Consider the following 16,509-nt stretch of genomic DNA (forward strand, 5'->3'; position numbering starts at 1 on the left):
CTGGAAAAGCTGCAGTCCACGGCTTGGGCAGGTTCCTCCTCACTGGGAGATTGAAGAGCTGGCTGGAGGCTGGGCCCAGAGAGCGGTGGAGATGGTGCTGCATCCAGCTGGTGTCCAGTCCCTGGTGCTGTCCCCCAGGGATCTGTGTTGGGCCCAGTCCTGTTTAACATCTTCACTGATGATCTGGGTGAGGGGATTGAGCCCACCATCACCAAATGTGCAGATGACACCAAGCTGGGGGTGAGTGTGGATCTGCTGGAGGGCAGGAAAAGAAGACACAGCCTTGAGCTGCACCAGGGGAGGTTTAGGCTGGACAACAGGAAGAAGTTCTTCACCGAAAGGGTGAGTGGGCATTGGAATGGGCAGGCCAGGGGGGAGGTGGCAGAGTCACTGTCCCTCTCCAGTGGCACTTAGTGGCATGGTCTGGGTGACAAGGCAGTTTTAGGGCATTGCTTGGACTTGATGATCCCAAAGATCTTTTCCAGCCTATTTGATTCTGTCATTCTGTGATGATTGGGACACTCTGGGGCCATTGTGACACTGCAGGGCCTCGTGGAACTAAGAGGACCATGGTGACACTGTGCAGCCCCACAGAACCAGGGCTCCATTGTGGTGCTCTGGGTGTCAGGGTCTGTCCGAAAATCCCTCATGTTTGCCTCACGACTGTCTCCAAGGACTGGGACCCTAGACCCTGAAAGTAGCTCTAGCCTGGCTGAGGTGGAAAGTCTGCCAAGCCTTAAGGACTGGTATGCAATGCCATGGGAACTCAGTGTGAGAACAATGGACTGGTCATGGTGGACTGAGCCCTAATCAGTTCGTCCTGTACCTTCGGTCCTGTACTCTTGGTCCTACACTGATGTGACGGCTACAACTGGTTCCCAAAACAATGAGTCCACACCCACCATGTAGCCAGGAGAGCTGCTGCTTTGGCCAGATGCCACCTGCTTTGAGGAACCTTATAAAAGACTCAAGGAGTTTTGAGGACTTTGTCCGGACCCCACCTGGAGAAGACAGCCTATGAGCATCTCGTCAAGCTCCAAGGGCCTCGTCTCTTCAGACTGGTAGCTATAATCCCCTTCCCCTCTTTCTCTATCTTTCACTCTATCTCTTTATTTCTCTCCCACTATCGCAGTTGTTGGCACTAAATAAAAGTGCGTTTTTGTTTAAGCAAAGTGGTGTGTCCCCTGCTGTGCCTTTTGTGCTTTGAGATCTCCAAAACGAACCTATCAGGGACCGTGCATGCATTTGCAGACCCTGACAGGGAGCAGCAGCAGGGCCTGGATCTGATCCCTGACTCTGGGGCAGGCCTGGACAAATGACCCCCAGCAGCAGCAGCACATGGAGCTGAATTTCAGCACAGCCCCTGCCACTCTTCCCTCCCGTGTGCAGCGGTGTCACAGCAGCCTGAGGCACCTGGGAGCCCCCAGTGCCAGCAGGGACTTGAGATGGCAGCCCTGGGCTCCTGGAGCTTGTGCAAGGAACAGAGCTGGGGACTCCCTGTCCATGGGGAGCTTCCAGATGGAAAAGGCTGCTGTGCCCAGGCAGCTCCAAGGGCAGAGAAAGGAAGGTCTCGACCACGGGATCTGTGCCAGTCCCACAGTCCTGGGCAGCAGCCACCGAGCCCTGGGGGAGCAGAGGGCACAGCAAGAGGGACAAAAGCAGGCAAGGTCAGAGACTGGAGAGAGCCAGACCCGGCAGCAGGAGCAGCTGCTCCATTGCACTCTTGGAGAAAGCTCTTGGCTGGTTCAAAGCGCTGAAAGGCGCGAAGGGCAGAGAGGAGGCCACACCAAACACTGCTCCTGTTTCCACAGCCTCCCCTCTCCGTGTCCCAGAAGGAATTGGATGGACTGTGTTCTTCTCCCCGAGTCATCCGGTTCAGCACGAGCAGCTGAGCACCAGGAGTTGAAGGAGCTGAAGCCTCAGGCCTCAAGAGCTGGGCCTGAGGAGACTTTCTGAGCAAATGAATGCTGCTAACACGGACCTGGCTGAATGCAGCAGATGGAATCATGGAATCACAGAATCCTTTCTGTTGGAAAAGACCTCTGAGCTCATCCAGTCCAGCCGGTCACCCAGCAGTGTCGAGCCCAGCACTAAACCACGTCCCTGAAGTGCCAAGGCCTGGACAACAGCCCTGAGTGAGGCCCTGAGCCAAAGGTGGCCTCTGGATGAACCTTCCAACCAAAGGTTATCTTTGTATCTGCTCACTAATGAAAAATGCATGGTCATTAGCGCTGTGATAGATGTATCCACTCATTAGTGAAACATGGATTGACCTTTCTGTGTTTAGAAGCCAGATAAGGCCATGAAATCTGACATCTGGCCTTGTCTGGGGCTGAATGGGCAAAGTCACCTCCCTTGGTTCCTCTTGGGCCCTGGCCAGGCTTTGGGAGGAACCCAGGAGGAAGATGAAACCAGATGTTCCCGCACCAGCAGCGCTGTCAGTTTGTTCATTCAGCACTGTCAGAGCTGGGCCCTCTCCCAGCGAGGCTGGAGCCTCACCTGTGGCTGGAGGCACCTGCAGGAATTCCCAGTGTCCAGGAGTGGCTCTGCAGCCCTTGGCTGTGACAGCTTCCCCAGCTGCTGTGTGGATCTGGGGCATGGTAAAGCCTGAGGGTAACTGCTGCTGGATCTTTCTTAATCACTGCTGCAATCTCTGGTGCTGCTGGCTGGGTGCATTGCCCAGCTGCTCCTTTTGTGATTCTTTGCTGCTTTGAGCTACAGTCAATGACATTGAGTCCTTCAGTTGGTGTCTGTGTCTTTGGTGCTGACCCTGCCCACTGGTGAGACAAAACTGACACAGTCTGGCCTGATCACAACAAAATGTCACTTTTTAAATGTAAATGTGAGGAATCAGTCCCATCAGAAATTCCCAGATGGGAAGCCCTTCCCTGGAGTTCCCTGGCTCTGGAGTGGGCTGAGGTCAGAGCACCCTGTGAGCAGTGGGGCACTCTGTTAAAAGAGGCTGAACCCCTGGATGTCTTCAAATGCATCCAAAAATTGCATGTGGAAGAAGGCAAAGAATTGTGGTTTTGGGAATATGTGGGTGAAGTTTGTAAATGGCACATTGGAAACAGCACCAACAGAAGGAAGAATTGCTTTTGGAATGCTCCCACATGGAGGGACAGAGGAAGGTTAAAACTTGAGCTCAGGTTCATTTGTGCAAGTGAAATATAATATTATTATTATCATCATTAATAACAGTTATATAAAAATAGAACATGATTATACTTTTTTTTTCAGATAGAATTAAAAATTGATAATGTGAAATAAGGCTGACAATGCTAATATGTCACCTTTGGCTGCTCACTGTGACACTGAATACCCTACAGAAAAGGACTGGCCAAGACCCAAATGTCACAATAGAACTTTGTGAATTGTGTATAATGAATAAAGGAGGAAGGGATGACGTGGAAACCCAGGACACCTGGAGGATTTCTCTGTCTGCTCTGGGGTGTCCTGACCCCCAGGGGAGCACTGACTTTGACCCTCATTCATGGAGAAAACTTCCAAAGCCTCAAGGTAAACTAGAAACCACAAAAGTGTGAAATAGATTGTAGAGAGGAGTTTAGTATGTCACATGGGTAAGAAATTTAAGCTTTAGGGGTTTTAGTATGTTATAGATGGATTCAAGATTGTTATAAATGAATGCTCCAATTTATTAATTAAAGAAGATTTATTAAATTGTCCAAATATAAATTTAGAGAATAACAACAAAAAGACACTATCAAAAAGAGGTCAGTGCCGAGCCTGGGATCGGCGCTGGGTGAGACACAGGTTTGACCACTGCAGCATAGGGTCCCCTATGTTCACCCCGACTGTTCTGTCCAAGTGATTTATATATGGTTTTTCTTGCCTGAGGCAAAGTCGCTTTCTTCTTTTCTGGGCTGCACCTATTCATGTGGAGTTCCTTCACTGTGGCAAGGTGAACAGAACCCGTCCGATCGATCGTGCTCCTGGAGTTCGGTATTCAGATGTATCTCCCGGATGGTTCTGGTTATCTCACTCTCAACTACTTATAGCGTGTTTCTCGTTGGGCGTTCCAAACATGTACATGTCACTTAGGGTGTGTAAGTGGTGCCATTGTGTTCAGCTGGATAAGATATACAGAAGTTTATTACATACAACAACTTGCAGAGTAAAATCTCGGACACTTTGGCATATATGGGATTTGACGCAGAAAAAGGGAATTAGAGAAAGGGAATTGGCTCATAAAATGAGAAAAAGACGAGAATGGAGATACATGAGGGAAAGAGAATGAAGAGAGAAACAAAAAGATTAGCATATAGAATAGCATGGTAGGTTAGTGAACACATTTTGGAATAGCAACAGCAAACCGTTTTACCAGCTCAAATGTGCAGCTACCAATAAAACAAAAGCAGCCAGCAAAGCAGTTCAGTAATGTTTTACTTTCTAAATGTCCAGAGGGATTCAGCAAATCGGTACAAACATTCTGAAATACCTTGGCTAATGCTGGAGAATAGGAGGGGAACAGAAGCCCGGCGTTTTAAAAATTCTGCACTGGGACATTGAGCAGTCACTGTGGTGGTGAGATGGTTTCTCCTTGAAGCTGATGAGGGACAAAGCAAACCTCCAGCCAGCCACCCTGCTGAGAGCTTGGCAGTAAAGAGCCTGCAGCCAAGTAGGTGCTTTTCATCAGAAGAATTCAAAATAGTGTGCCAATATCCAAACCTGACCACTGATTGGTTTGACCCAGCTTCCTGAAAAAATTCATTTCCATGTCAAACCACGACAAATATGTAAAATGTAACATAAGATACTTGAAAAATGATGAATGCCAAAGGATCTGAGTATTAGATCTTTCCTCAAAGAGAATCCTTTTTGCTAACATCTACATGCCAGGAGCTGCAGTGTAGCACCAGGGAGACAAAGGAACCCACCAGTGCAGAAAAGCACCCATCTCCGAGCCGGCCACGTCCATTCGTTTGCAAATTAGGTCCTTTTCTCCCTGCTGCCAGCTGCGGGTTTGAAATACTGTGAAGCAACCTTCCCGTCCTTGGTGGGGTGCTTAAAAAAACTTACAGAATATTTCTTACCAATATAACATTTTTCATACATCTATTTCTCACAAGCACGAATTATCTAAAATACACATAACAATTCCATGATTCCATCTGCTGCATTCAGCCAGGTCCATGTTAGCAGCATTCATTTGCTCAGAAAGTCTCCTCAGGCCCAGCTCTTGTGGCCTGAGGCTTCAGCTCCTTCAGCTCCTGGTGCTCAGCTGCTCGTGCTGAACCGGATGTCTCGGGGAGAAGAACGCAGTCCATCCAATTCCTTCTGGGACACGGAGAGGGGAGGCTGTGGAAACAGGAGCAGTGTTTGGTGTGGCCTCCTCTCTGCCCTTCGCGCCTTTCAGCGCTTTGAACCAGCCAAGAGCTTTCTCCAAGAGTGCAATGGAGCAGCTGCTCCTGCTGCCGGGTCTGGCTCTCTCCAGTCTCTGACCTTGCCTGCTTTTGTCCCTCTTGCTGTGCCCTCTGCTCCCCCAGGGCTCGGTGGCTGCTGCCCAGGACTGTGGGACTGGCACGGATCCAGGGGTCGAGACCCTCCTTTCTCTGCCCTTGGAGCTGCCTGGGCACAGCAGCCTTTTCCATCTGGAAACTCCCCATGGACAGGGAGTCCCCAGCTCCATTCCTTGCACAAGCTCCAGGAGCCCAGGGCTGCCATCTCAAGTCCCTGCTGGCCCTGGGGGCTCCCAGGTGGGCACAAGTGGGGCAGCAGAGCCAGCAGGGAGCCTGCGAGTCTCTTCCAGCCCTGTCTGCTCTGAGTTTGGGCCTTGGAGCCTCAGGTGGCCAAAGGCAGCTGCTGCTGGTCCCTCTGTGTGCCCCTGTGTCCAGCAGTGCTGCTCCATCAGTCTGTGCCCAGCCACGGGGAAAAGCCTCAGCCCTGCAGGGCCTGGAGCTGCCGGGCTCTGCCTGAGCAGCTCAGCCAGAGGGAAGGGAGCTGCTCCCCACGGGAACCAGGAGCCAAGTGCTGGAGCACCTCGTTCTGGGGCAGAGCCCAAATTCTGTGAGGGAGTAACAGAGTTATTCATGTGCACTGGTGTGTCAGCACTGCAGGTGCTGTGCCTGCAAACACATGGCTCGAGGTGTGCAAAAGAATTCTGCAACTCTTGGCTGGATCAGGATGTCAGCAGTGCTGAACTCCAGCTTAGTCCAAAGCAAACACTTGACACCTCTGCTCATATCTGCTAGATTTTTTACATCGGGATATCCAGAGAAAAGCAAACAGAGGAGTAAATATTTTCATTGTTTATGAGAAATGTTTCTCATTTTGCTGAACATCTCTTTTTCAGGATGTGTTATCTTCTTAAAGAAAAAGGAAAAGAAAAATGAGAAAAATATGAAAAACAAGAAAAAAATTTGTAGTGAAAATCTTCTGTAACTTTGGATTAAGAGGTAACTGATCTTTTTAAAAGGAGAACTCATTTGCTTTGTGCATGTTCTCATGCCTGGATCCATCTTACGGACTGACCTCAGCATCCTTTTTTTAAAGACTGGGTTTTGTTTCCAATATTAAGATTTTTTTTTTTAATTGGAGTTGAAGCAATAGGAGGATAAGAGATGGATTGTGCACGACTGTGTCTTGTGGCCAAAAAAATTGCAATTTGAAACCTGGACCTAAAGTATTGAAAATGAAACTTACAAATCCCAGTGCATTGTGTGACAGCAGCTTTTCCTATAGGATGTGCAGCATCACAAAGACTTCACCAGTGGGGTTGGGAGTGCTTGGAGCTTTGTCCTGTGCCACTCTGGGATGTCATGAACCAGGACTTCACCTGCCACCAGCCCAGGTCACCCTCTGCCACCGCAGCTCCTTGGGCCTTGTGTCCCCAAAGCAGACACAAAGTGTTTCTGCTGCTCCCCCTTTGCACAAACCCACAGAGAGCTGGGATTTTTCCAAGGCTCGTGTCTCCAATGGGCCATATTCCCAAAGAACCAGCAGCACATCCTGATGAATACGGCGAGTTACGTGGATGGTTGTCAGCTCCACTTCCTGCCTAGAAATCCTGAAATTGCTTCTAAATGCTGTTCCTTCAGCTCCTGGACACCTTCTCACACAGAGCTGGGGAAAAAAATCCCCTGGCCACCGGCTAAAAGGTGAGTTATGCCAAAGTTAGGGCTCTGTGGGAAATCTCTGTCCCTCCCTGACGTTTTAATGTATCTGTACATGGGGGTGTTCATGGATGCGTCTTGTATACAAAGGAAGGAGCGTGCAAGCAACAGGACTGACACTTTCAGTGTCCATGCTATTCCATACCCATGGGCACAGAGACATTATGGAAACCCTGGCACAGACAGGGCCTTCTGTCCATGGGTACAGAGACATCCAAGAGCCCCTGACACACACAGAGCCTTCTGTCCATGGATACAGAGACATCCAAGAGCCCCTGGCACACACAGAGCCTTCTGTCCATGGGTACAGAGACATCCAAGAGCCCCTGGCACACACAGAGCCTTCTGTCCATGGGTACAGAGACATCCAAGAGCCCCTGGCACACACAGAGCCTTCTGTCCATGGGTACAGAGGCATCCAAGAGCCCCTGGCACACTCAGAGCCTTCTGTCCATGGATACAGAGGCATCCAAGAGCCCCGGGCACACACAGAGCCTTCTGTCCATGGATACAGAGACATCCAAGAGCCCCTGGCACACACAGGCCTGGCAGCACAGGTGGCTTTCCCCACAGGCTGCAGGAGATGAGAACACAACATTTGCCAACACTGACTGCAAGCCACAGCTCTGGGTGCTCCCTGTGAACCTCAGTTCGGGGACCACTGTCTGCCCCAAGCTCCAGGGACTGCAGTGGGAGCCTGGCTGGGCTCTGCCCTGGGGCCATCCTGCAGGGACAGCTGCAAACAGGGAGCAATCCCTTGCCACAAAGAGCCAAGCCAGGGCTGCAGGGCAGCTGCTCCAGCCCGGACTGCACTGCTGAGTGCTGTGCTCTGGGGCTGGGGCTCCCTGCACAGGGGACTGGACTGGTGTGCCACAGGAGACAGAGAAGCTGCAGCTTCAGCCTAACTGAGGTGGGTGCGTGGGCTGGGAAGAGTGGGGAGGCTCAAGGAGATTCACAGAGCTCATCCTGCTGCAAGGACGAGGAAAAGGGAGTGGGAACTCAGCAGTGAGGAGAGCTGAGGGCTGGAGAGCAGCTCTGAATGACACTAAAATCCCACTGGACCTCTGAGACATTGCTGCTCCTCAGCCCGTGACAGGATGAGTCCCTAAGCCTGGGGCTCAGCCTTCCTCGTGGTGAGGGGCATCAAGGAAGGCAACAGTGTGATGGAGACTGTCATGGGCTGGGAACTCACTGGGGGAAAAGAGGGAGCAGTTGGGAAGTACAAGGCAGGTGGGGGAGAGAACAGTTCAGAGAAGGGCTGAGCTACAGCTTGAGCAAGCTGCAAAATGTCATTTGGGGTCATCCCAGATTGATTTCATTTCAGAACTTAAGGAACAAGTTTATTTTGGGGTGGTGGCATGTTTTCCCTGGGAGGTGTACACTCTGAACTCTTGAGCTGTGTTGCTGAAATGCTCCAGCAGGTCTGTGCTGCAGGTCACCCCATTTCTTCTTTGGCTGATTGCGGCCCGGTGCTGAGCTCCAGCAGAGCCCTGGCAGAGCCCAGAGCAGCCTCAGCACCCGCAGAGCCCCGCTGCAAGGAGAGAAACCAGAAAGCGCCCGTCAGCTGAAGGCTCCTGTCCCCTTGTCCCAGCCGCCCGCGGTGCCCAGGCCATGCTGGCCGTGCCCAGAGCTGTGCCCAGAGCTGCCCATCCCTGCTGCCTTTGGGAGCAGAGCAGGAGGGCAGGACATGTGCCCAGCCTGCAGCCAGCCACGGCACATCCAGCCCTCAGCAGCTGCCCAGAGCAGGATGCTCCTGTGCTCGCTGCCATCTCCCCAAAGCTCTGATCCCACCATGCCAAGCAGACGGGACCCACCTGGTGCCATCCCCCACTGGAAGAAAAGCTGGTCCCAAACGATGTCCTCATCCTTCTCCAAGGGCACGGCCCATCCACGCCACAGCTGCTCCCAAGCACTTCCCCATTCAGACTGGACCCCAGCTAGAACGCTTCCTCTAGGAAAACACACAACAAATTATTGAAAATAGATTACAGACAAAAAGGGGAACAAGAAAAAAGGTCAAAAATCATATTACTGTCAGGGACTTGAGGAAGGCCCAACCCCTGCATGCCAGGGAAAAACCCACCCACAGGTGAGGGAAGCCCAGGCTTTCTCCCTTCCCCCCTGTACTGCCCCCCAAAATAAAGGTGATCCCAAAGCAAACAGGGGCAGTGGAGCAGCCCAAGCCCTTCCTTGCCTGCAAAGCAAAGCAGCCCCTGCACAAGTTCTGGAGTCCCACCTCTGCTCCCACCATGGGGGTTTGTTTGTGTCGGGCTGGCTGCCCCAGCCCCAGCCCCAGCCCGGGGCACGGTGGGTGCTGGGGGCTGTTGGCAGGGCCAGGAGCCCACTCCCATTTCATCACCACCCCAGCCCATCCCCCAGCCCTGCCAAAAGCAGCCTGGCAGCCGACTGAAGGATCAGCTGCATCCGCCCCAGCAAAGGGGGAACCTTTGGTTCCTGGCCAGGCTGTGCAATGCCCAAATCTGGGAGCATCCCCCTGCGTGTGGACTCACCTGCTAATTCCCTGTGGAGCCTGGCTTTGGAGAAGGTGCCAGAATCGAAGTCCATCATCCTCAGCTGCTGGTGGCCAGGTGGAGGAAGAGGTTGTCATCCTTTATGTCATCCTCGCTGTCCCCAGCAGCAGCAGCCCCACCTGGTACAGCTCCTCCAGGGGCTCCTTCTCCTTCCCTGGGGGTGAGCCCAGGCTGTCTGGGTTCTGCCCAGGGCCCAGAGCTGTCAGGGAACCAGACAAGCAAAACCAGCTCAGATGGCAGCCACCAGTGCTGGGCAGAGCAGCTCAGCTCCAGCACAAGGGCTGCATGTTCCCATCTGATGACCCCTGGGCAGTGACACAGGCAGGACAAAATGTCTGGGTTCCTTTGCTTCTGATTGCCAAGGCATGTGTGGAGCTGCAACTTACCAGGGCCTTGCATCAAAGTGTGCCTGTGGCTCTCTCCCTTCTTCTAGGGCCGATCAATATCCTGCAGCCAGGGATCACATAACAGCTCTTCTAACGAGGGCCTGTCCGAGTGCAGCATGGATAAACACCGCCTGATCACATCTTGGCACTCTGGGCAGAGAAACCAGAACCCGCCGGTCAGTTGGAGAAGGCTCCTGTTGGCTTTGCCCCACTATTCCCGTGCCCAGGCCATGCTGGATGTGCTCAGAGCTGGGCCTAAACTTCCCCATCAATTCCCTGTTTTGGAGGAGAGCAGGAGAGCGGGACATGTGCCACCTCCTCAGCAGCTGCCAGAGCGGGATGCTCACGTGCTGCTGCTGTCTCCCAGCACTGGCATTGCCCCCGTGGCCAGAGATGAGGATCCACCTTGAGAGAGCTGTCCTGGCAGCGAGAGCTGGTAGTCCCAGCTGATGTTCTGGCTCCTCCTGAAAGGGTGCTCCCCGCAGACCATCTGGTGCAGCAGGATGCCCAGGGACCAGATGGTAGCTGGCTTGCCGTAGTAAAATCTAAAGTGGGTCCATTCTGGGGGCCTGTATGACCGTGTTCCTGTGGAATACAGATGGGGTTCATCAGGGGGATGCTGCTGCTCCCAGAGCCTGGCCCCAGCATCCCTGGGCGTGTGGGGGCTGCCCCAGTGGCACACGGGGTGACCACTGCCCTCTCGCCAGCACCTGGGACTTGTGTACAGACTTGGGGTTGGAAAAGAAGCCACTGGGGTTGGAAGAGGGCAGCAGAAGTCCTGGCAAGGCCCGACCATGAGGAGGAAAAACCCACCCAGTGCTTGGGAAAACCATGCCTTCATCCTCCCTGCCTGCACTGCCCAAAAACATCATGAATCCAAAACAAACCAGGTGAGTAGAGCAGTCCAAGCCCTTTGTCACCTGCACACCAAACTGGCTGGGACACAGGTTACGGCCCCCCTCTCTGCTACCCCCACCCACCCGTGTTTTTGTTGGGCTGGCTGCCCCAGCCCCAGCCCCAGTCTTGGGCAGAGTGGTGGGCAAAGGCTGCCAGCAGGGCTGGAAGCTGGCTCCCCACCCAGCCCTGCTCAAATGCAACTCAGCTGAAATCTCAGTGCCATGAAGGGCAGCAAAAGGGAGAATCCCCGCTGCCACAGCCAGCTTGGGCTGTGAGATGTTGGGTCATGAGATGCCAGGACCGAGAGCACACCCCTGCGTGGGCTCACCTGCAAAGCGAGGGTAGGCTGTGTCTTGCAGGTAGGTGCCACAGCCAAAGTCAATCAATTTGGCCTGCCCGGTGGCCAGGTCAACCAGGATGTTCTGTGGTTTGATGTCCCTGTGCAGGACTCCACAGCTGGTGCAGTGCTGCACGGCCTCCAGCACCTGGCGGAACAGATCCCGTGCCACCTCCTCGGACAGGAACCCCCGTGCCCGAATGAAATTGTGCAAGTCCTGAGAGTGCTCTGGGCGTTCCAGCACGATCAAGATGTCGTTGGGGAGCTCAAGCCACTCCAGCAGCTGGACGACACCGGGGAAGCCAGTGGACACCTTGTCCAGCAGCACGATCTCCAGGGGTGCGCTGGTGCTGTTGGGCTGCGGGAGAAGCACGATGCCATCAGTGGGGCTGATGCCGTGCCAGGGGTCGGGAACCCCTCACCCAGCACGGGATGCTCTGTGCCCTGCGCGGGCCCCACGCCCGCTCTCCCTCGAGGTGTCCTGGTGGCTCCCACCCTGCCGGGCCTCGGCTCATCCCCGCCCGGCACGGCCCGGCTTCTGCCGCTGGCCCCGCTCACTCACCAGCTCACCCCAGTGCCGGATGCGGTTCCTTGGCACCCTTTTGATGGCCACCTGCAAGCCAAGAGCAACAGCGGGCTGAGCATGCCACCTGCCCTGCCCTGCCCTGCCCTGCCCCAGCCCCATCCTCCTCCTCCTCCTCCTCCTCCTCCCCCCCCTCCTCCTCCCCCTTCTCCTTTTCCTTCTATCCCTCCTCCTCCTCCACCCCCTCCTTCCCCTCCTCCTCCTCCTCCTCCTCCTCCTCCTCCTCCTCCTCCGCCCGCCGCCGGCCCCGCCGCTCACCGGGGCGCCGTCCGAGCGCCGCGTGGCCGCGAAGACGCTGCCGAAGCCGCCGCTGCCCAGCAGCGAACCCAGCCGGTACCCGCTCCTGCAGGCCCTGCTGCGCCTTCCCTGTGGGCGGGACGCGGCTGTCAGCGCTCGGCCCGGGGCCAGGAGCGGCCCCCGAGCTCCCCCCGACCGCCCCGGGCCGGCCCTCCCCAGGCGTTCGCTCCCGGCAACGGGACAGCGGCGGCTCGGGGGCGGCGGCCCGCGCTGCCGAGCGGCGGAGCTCGGGCCGGGGAAGCCGCAGCGGAGGCGGCGGCAGCGGCCGCGCCGCGTGTGTCCTCCGCGGGGCCCGGGAGGAGCCGGGGCCGGGGCCAGGCTCGGGCCAGGCGGAGCCAGAGGGAGGCGATGCCGCCCCAGCCCCAGGCACCGATGCCCACCCAGAAGCGCCACCGCCAGCACGGCCAGAGCCGGGCGGAGGCGAGACCCCGGCGGGACGGCCAGGGGCGGGGATGGGGCAGCCCCGCCCGGAGCCGGGGGCGGGCCGGGGGCATGGCCCGGCCGGGAATGGGGAGAGGGAGACTGGGAGAGGAGGGAACAGCGGAAAAGGGAGAGCGGGAGACGGTGCGGGACAGCGGGAGAAGGAGAGGGAGAGGAGTAAGAATCGGAAGTCGACAAAATCACTGCTGCCGCTGCTGCTGCTGCTGCCGCCGCTGCTGCTGCTGCTGCAACTGAAGCTCCGGGGCCGTTTGTCCCCGTGTCCGTTTTTCCGTTGCCCGCTCGCCCCTGCGCCCAGCCCCCCGCTCCCTGGGGGCAGCCCCTGAGCCTGTCCAAACACGGGAACTTTGCCATGTTCAGCCCAGACCCAGAGTCTGGACTCCTGCACGGGGGCAGAGGTATCTCCTCGGTCGCTGCCGTGCATTGTCCCCGCTGAGGATCAAACCCTGTCGGGGCACATTTCCTGGCTGAAGGATTCCCTGGTCCTGGCCCTGCACTTATGGCTCCAGCGTTGCTTTCCAGTGAATACTGGAAGGCAAACTGTGTGGCTCATGGTACTTTCGAGTGTCTAGAACTCTCTAAGTCACTGATCTTAGAGGTGAGATGCATTTGGAATTAATGGGATGGAGAAGCAGTGCAAGATGGAAAAAGGCAGCAGAGAAATAAATAGAGGAAAACATCTTGGACTGTTTCTTTCAATTTTCATTTCACTTCTGGAAAGCTGTTTCAGTTTTCCAGGAATCTTCTCCACAGTCCTGTTTGCTCTTCTCAAGAACCTTTCCTGGAGAACCAGGTTGAGCTCCTGTCACAAGTTGTGCCACCACCTGCAGCTTCTCTTGGCTTTCCACAGCGGGAGTGCAGCAGGACTTGCAGCAGAGCAGGACAAAGGTTTGGAGAACTTGACAGCTTGTCCTTTCTTTTCCTGGTGAGCTGGGGAGTTGTGCCATTGGTGAGGTTTTCATTGTGACTGTTCCAGCCTTGGGAAACAGGAGGTGGAACCAGGACTTGTTAGGGAATACAAGCCTGACTGAATGCAGAGAAGGAATCTCCAGAGCCCGCAGCCAGAAATGGAGAGTTGTGTGATAATCATTCCCACATCTCCATGGACACCTGGAAAGTGATCTAGAACATGAAAATGGGACAGAGGGAGTTTGTTTCTGTGTTCAGTTTGGGTGATTCTACATCTCCAGTGCTGGTATAAATCAAGAGCACAGTCAGTTCATGATAAGCACCAGAACAGGCTGGACCTCTGAGAGTAGGTGATGGAATGGATTTGAAAAGGAGAAATGCAGGGAATGACTTGGTGGACTTTGTCTGGAAGAAGGGTATTTTTTTTTAATTATTTCTAGTCCATTGCTTCTGCTTTTGTCCTTCTTACAAGGCCATTTGCATCCCAGATTCCTCATGAAATGAGATCCCTGAGCTTCTGGAAGTGCCTGAAAGATGCCCAGTTCTTGCAGGGACACTCAGGCTGAAACAGGAAGCAATTTTGAAGCAATTGTATTAAACAAAAACCAGTTCTTAAGCAGAGATTGATGTCACTGCCCCCGACCAACCACCATGGGCAAATCTCTGGCTCAGCCTGGAGCAGTGACCTTGAGGGGTGTCCCCACTGCAGGGAGGAATCTCCACAGCCCCCAAGAAGGGAAATGCCAGGAGATGCTGCCATTAAAATTTGGATGGGGCTTTTCTAGTCTGAAGTGCTGCCCTGTCAGTCAGATGTGCCCAGGCTGGGCCAGCTCAGCAGCTCTGCAGGAGCTCTCAGTGGTGTCACTTGGTTGTTCCTTTCTCTGGGGATTTTTCCAGCCCTGCCACAGCTTCATCTCCCTCTGGGGATGTAGAACTTTGGGATGGAGGAGTCAGGCTGGTTTCAGCATTATTCACCCCAACGGCAGCGTGACGCCCCTCCTTCATTTCCCACTGGGGCTTTGCAAACAGGGCCTTGCAGGAGTGGTTTGAGCCCATTGCAGGCAGAGCCTCCTGCTCCAGCAGGAACTGCCTTTCCTGTGCCAGGAGCAGGGCAGGTCCCGCTGCAGGAAAAGCCCCAGGCCAGCCCCAGCACAGGGAAGGCCTCGGGCACAAGGGCAGAGTGCCGTGCTGGGAGCTGTGCCAGGGAGAGCCTGAGGCACCAAAGGTGCCTTGGCAGCAGCAGCTGCTTGCATGGGCATGGCCAGAAGCCTCCCTTGGCAAGCCGGCCTGGTGGCCAGCACTGCAGAGCTGCTGCCTCAGGGCTCATTTCTGGCTGGGCTCTGCCCCAGCCCACAGAGTGTGACCTCAGCCCTGACTCTGCCACGGCCCTTGTGCCTGAGCCCTGCAAAGCCCAAAGGTCACCTGTGCCCCCCTGGCTGTGCCAGCCCCTGGGGCAGGGGGAGGAAAGGCAGAGAAGGGGCTGGGTTTGGCTGTGGGATGTGGGGTCCAGCAGAGACCATGAGGAGTCGAGGCAGTGGATGGAGTGCACTGAGCAGCCCCTTCTGCCCATGCAGTCCTGGAATGGTTTGGAGGGGAAGAGCTCTGCAGTGCTCATCTCATCCAAACCCCGCCATGAGCAGGGACATCTTTCACCAGATCAGGTTGTTCAGAGCCCTGTCCCAGCTGGACTTGAATGTTTCCAGGGATGGGGCACTGACCACCTCCCTGGGAACCTGTCCTGGTGTATCACCACCCTCATCATCAAACATTTCCTCCTTATCTGTTCTTACCTGAACCTCCCTTCCTTTAGTTTAAAACCACCCCCCTTTGTCCCGTTGTGACAGGCCCTACTAAAACCTTTGTCCACCCTTGTATTCCCAATGAGCCGGGTTTCCATGGCAACTGCCAGGACAGGTGACCCAGGTGTCACCCCCAGTGAGGGCTGCCATGGAAACAGTGCCCAGCACTGCCCCTTTCTGTCGGGCTGACCTGGCCTTTGGCCCTGGCCCTGGCGTTTGCTGCTGGTTCTGCGGCGCCTGACCGGCCAGCGCGGCACAGGGCAGGTGGCCATGGCACAAGCCCCCAGCAAGGGATCCCCTCTGGCTCTGGGCAGTGACAGCAGCCCTGAGCAAGGGGCCAGGGCAGGTTTCCATGGCGACCAACCATCACAACGGCTCCAGGCCTTGGTTGCCGTGGCACCAAAGTAAGGAACGGGTCCCCGTGGCCATTGCCATGGCACCTGGCGGCACCAACGAGTGTCCCGGCAATTGGACCTGGAACAGCCCCGGCACCGCTTTGTCCTGAGGGCTGCCATGGCAGCCAAGGGCAGCAACAGCTCTGCAGGCAAGTGGCTGTGGAACCTGGCTGCAGAAATGGCTCCTTGGGGTGGTTCCCAAGGAAACCTGAACAGATGAGTGATGCCATGGCACCCAAACCCAGCAGTGGGGTCAGTGCAGTGTCCATGGCAAGAGCCCCTTGCAATGGCCCGGTGCAGGTTGGGATGATGATCCACCCTCACAGCTGGCCCAGCGCAGGTCTGCAGTGGTCTTGGAGGCACCTTGGGCTTGGCACACAGCTGAGGAGGTTGTCTGAATTCAATAGAGAAACTCAGGTCATTTAGAGTGCTTCAAAAATAAAAGAAGGAAAATCCCTCTTCAGCTGATTGCAGCCAGTTCTCTGAGCAAAGCAGTGAGAGTGAGGAGAGGCAGGATGGGCTTGGCGAATGTGGAGCACAGTTGTCCACACTGGGTCAGAGCTCAAGGCACACCTTCTCTGACCTGGCCAGACAAACTCAGGAGAGTCCCTGGGTCAGTATCAGTGAATACTTCAATCACCACTTGTGTAATAAGAGAAGTAGTAAAATACCCCCTTTAAATAGGAATACATATTTCCCATAAACTCTTTGAAATATGTCTTTATAACTGCAGTAGGAAACCTTCCTGATGAACTGCACTAGAGCAGAGGGAAATCAAGGCAGAGCCATGGTTTGTCAGGACTT

The sequence above is a fragment of the Anomalospiza imberbis genome, chromosome 39, assembly GCF_031753505.1.
Source record: "Anomalospiza imberbis isolate Cuckoo-Finch-1a 21T00152 chromosome 39, ASM3175350v1, whole genome shotgun sequence".
Taxonomy (NCBI): domain Eukaryota; kingdom Metazoa; phylum Chordata; class Aves; order Passeriformes; family Viduidae; genus Anomalospiza; species Anomalospiza imberbis.